Source organism: Somniosus microcephalus, unplaced genomic scaffold (genome assembly GCF_052327205.1).
Source record: "Somniosus microcephalus isolate GS21.2 unplaced genomic scaffold, FLI_Smic_1.0 unresolved_chr1, whole genome shotgun sequence".
NCBI classification, from domain to species: domain Eukaryota; kingdom Metazoa; phylum Chordata; class Chondrichthyes; order Squaliformes; family Somniosidae; genus Somniosus; species Somniosus microcephalus.
The window spans coordinates 18,421,566-18,425,719 of record NW_028225179.1 but is presented as its reverse complement, the minus strand read 5'-3'; the positions used below and the strand labels follow the sequence as shown (position 1 = coordinate 18,425,719).

The window sequence follows — 4,154 nt, the reverse complement described above, 5'->3', positions numbered from 1 at the left end:
GGCTGGCCAAGCACAGACAGTGCCTGAAGGTATTCCACGGTCGATTCCCCAGGTTGTTGTTTACGACTCCCCAGAAGGTGCCTGGCGTACACTTCATTCACTGGGCACGTGTACTGGTCCTTGAGGAGCTCGATAGCATCCGCGTACGAGGTCACGTCTTGGATGACCGAGTACACTCGGTGGTTCACTTTGGAGGTCAGGACATCCAGTTTGTCCTCGTCCGATTTGATTGCTGCGGAGGCGGTCAGGAATTTTTCGAAACACTTAAGCCAGTGAGTAAACTTGGTGGATGAGTCCGCCTCCCGATGATCTAAGTCCAGGCATGCTGGTGTGAGGATCTTCTCCATTATAAAAATGTTGTTAATAAAATTGATGCGCTATCAATTGCTCATAAAAGACTGAGAGTTAAGAGAGTAACTAAAGGCTTTTATTAACAAAAGAATGAAGGTCTGCCTCGAGTGGTCGACCGGTCCAGAAATACAAAGGGCTGGGGAGCAGTCACCTTTATGCTAGGACTTGTGGGAGGAGTCAGCCGAGGCATGTCCAGGCATGTACACAGTGGAATACAAACAGTGGTTTACCACATCCAGCTCAACTAATAATGTAAATCTGAGATCGGTACGTTTATGCTACACATGCGTTAAAATGATCTGGAGCCAAAGCAGCTGGATGGAGTTAAGACACAGCTCAGACAGGAATTCAGTGAATGGTGAACAGGCTCAAGGGGCTGAATGGCCTCCTCCGGTTCCTGTGTTCAGCTCACCAATTGGAAATGAAGAAACGCTGTCTTGAAGGGTGAATTATAAATATGGCACCATCCTTTGCAGAGATCATAAGCGTTTTCATACCAAAAATAGCTTTAGCATTTACTTTCAACCTCGCTGCCTGAGCATTTACCAGGAGTGGGATTCGAACCCACGCAGACACACGTTCATTGGATTTGTAAGTCCAATGCCTTAACCACTCAGCCACCCTGCTGATAGAAGCCTACCCGCGCAGTGCTTGAAAATGCGACAAATCCCTTGCTGACTAAGTTTAGTTTTCAGCGCAGAGCAGACTATGCGTCAGCATAATCTGAAAATGTGAGAGGATAAAGACATTTTCTAAAACTACAGACGGTGAATAGCTCAACTGCAAAAGCACAGCAGCTGGACAAGTAACGCATTGAGCTGACCGTTCATAACTAGACAAGAAACCCCTCGGCTTTTAGCCCACAGAACATGTAACCCTCCCGTCAACACTGAAAGCCTTTGAAGGAAGAATGTTAAAATGCAGGTCAAACACCCAGGATCAGCAAGCTCTAAACTGAGCCAGCGCTTAAAGGGTTATATTATAAGGTGCAGAGTAAAATGTTGTGGGGGAGCGATGGGGAGAGTGACCGAGAGAAAGTAATAGTTGGAGGGATAAACAGAGACCCAATGAGAAAAGCTTACAGAAAGTGACTGAGACTGAGTGAGACATACAGAGAGACTGACAGATGGTAAGAACAACAGAAACAGAGAGAAATAGAGCGAATCATAGAGCAAGAAAAAGAGAAACATCACATTAAAGGTGAGAAAGTCCCAGCCGGCTCGGACGAGAATTAATGCCGGGACCTGACGTTTACCGGTGAAAACACAAGCTCACTGAGGGAGAGCATTGTCCCATCATAGAACCATAGAATGACGCACTTCCCCCACAGCCCTGCACATTTTTCGCCATCAAGTATTTATCCAATTCCCTTCTGATAGTGACTATTGGATCAGCGATCGGATCTGCTTCCACCAACAGTTCAGACAGTGAATTCCAGATCATAACTACCCTCTGAGTAATAAAACAATCTCATCCTCTGAGTAATAAAACAACCTCATCTCAGCTCGCGTTCTTTTGCCAAAGTAATTAATAATTTAAGGCTCAGGTCGATAGTTTTCTGTCAGGCAAGATAGGGGTTGATTTGGAGTCAAAGCAGGTGGGTGAAGTTAAGATCCAGGTCAGACATGATCTCACTGAATGCCGGAACAGGTTCGAAGGGTTAAATGACCCACTCGTGTTTCTATTTTCTGTCAATCGGCGGAGAGCCTGTTGTAAATGTAGGAACGCTGCCTGGAAATGTGAGATATAAATATTAAAACTTCCTTTCCAATGGTTACAATTCTCGGACGAATTATCACATCCACCGGCAGCAGTGCTCGAAACCAAACGAACTGAAGTACACTCGATCTTTAACAGGAATCCTTCAACCGCCCTGCTGATTTAAACAGCGACGCACAGTTGTACACAATTCAACAAATTCCTTTCACATCAACATACCAATCCATTGATAATGCCAGTGATTTGAAAGCTGCTGTGGAAATAAACAACAGTTACTTTCCAGTTTCCTGTTCCTCATCGTCTCCCTTTCACTGTGGGCGTCCAATCCCTCTACATTCCATCAGCCACCAGGACGGCAGGAGGGCCCTCCGCTTCTTCCTTGAACGGAGGCCAACACAGTCACCATCCACCAGCCCCTCCTCCGCCTGGCTGCCCTTGTATTGAAAATACATTGAACTAATTCTCCTTTGAATCCATTCACTTCAACCTAATAAGCCCAGCTGCTCCCACAGCTAACTTGACGACACTTCCTCCCACCTTGATTCCTGTAAGGACTCTATTCCTTTTTCTCCGTTTCTCCATCTCCATCGCATCTCTTCTGATGATGCCACCTTCCGATATGTTTTACTTTTCCCTCAACCAAGGACTCCCCTCCACCATGTTGGACAGGACTCTCGACTGTTCCATTTCCCGCACTTCTGCTCTCACCCATTCCTCTTCCTCTCAGAAGCACGATAGGATTTCCCTTGTCCTCACCTTTCACCCCACCAGCCTCCACATTCAACGGATCATCCTCCGCCATTTCCACCACCTCCAGCGTGATCCCATCACCAAACACATCTTCGCCTGCCGTCCCCTTTCAGCAGTCAGCAGAGACCGCTCCCTCTGCGACACTCTGGTCCACTCATCTATCACCCGCCCACACCTTCCCCTTCCCACGACGCCTTCCCGTGCAAGCGCAGGAGATGCAACACCGGCCCTTTTACCTCTTCCCTTCTCACTGTCCAGGGACCCAAACACAACTTCCAGGTGCAACAACGATTTACTTTTCTTCTTGCAATTTAGTAAACTGTACTTGCTGCAGACTCCGCTACATTGGGGAGACCACACAGAGATTGGGTGATTGCTTTGCGGAACACCTCAATTCACTTTTGAAAGTTACTATTAATATGCTTGGATCTCCCTTGTTGATATAATAATGCAAATCTAAGTGAAAGGACGCTGGGATAGTTGGACCAGTGAATCATCTTAAAGCATTCTGACATAAATCATCTTAAATCATGCTAACATTACCCCCCTTTAGACCCAGAATTTGAGCAATCACTCTGAGCCAATTAACTTTCTTTCTGTCTTTACTGTTGATTTGCTTGGAGTATACAGTCGATTACTGTTACATTGATGTCAGCACACCAAACATGTCCGCATGGCTCCAACGGTTCCTTTGGCCTTATTTCATTGGTTGATCATTATTCCTGAGTTTCCCCGCACTCCAGGCTTGGGAGAGCTCTCTGCTGACCCGGCTCCTTGTTTTTCCTCTTCAATTGTGTAAGGGCTTGTCGAAGCAATGCGTACACAATGATCACCAGGAACAGTAGGCGGCATTGGAAAATAATTAACAGTTGTGAAATAATTCTGAACAACAGGTGTATCAAGATGTTATTGACTTGCTCCCACCGTGATTTCCTTCCCACTCCCTCTAGCTCTGTTAGCAGGTTTTCATTTTCCTGGTGTAGTTGGTGCAGGTATTTTACTGTGATCACGGTTCGTTCTCTAATCTATTTTAGTTTTAGTGACGTGCGTGGTGTGGCGGAGGGGCGTCCAGTGGATATCCAAATCCAATCAATATTGTGTCAGTGTCTAAGAGCATATCACCGTGCACTGTGATGTTAGTAACATTATGCTTGATCACTGGTATCAGGATCTCATGATCTATCTTGGTGACCTGGGTTGGTTCAAAGCAGAAAGAGGAGTGGGTGACAGGGCAGGTGAGGGGTCTGTATTCACAGAGGCTGCGGCCGTAGTGACACAATAGCGCCCCTGTGCGACACAACTAGCTTTAGTTTATCTCTGGTGCCAGCATATTA

At 46.3% G+C, this 4,154-nt stretch overlaps 1 non-coding gene across 1 annotated transcript; it reads right to left on the bottom strand.

Annotated features, from left to right (window-relative positions):
- Positions 1 to 894: 894 nt before the first annotated feature.
- trnav-uac (transfer RNA valine (anticodon UAC)) lies at positions 895 to 978 on the bottom strand. The gene has a single exon. It is a non-coding gene; the product is annotated as a tRNA-Val (tRNA).
- Positions 979 to 4,154: the final 3,176 nt, after the last annotated feature.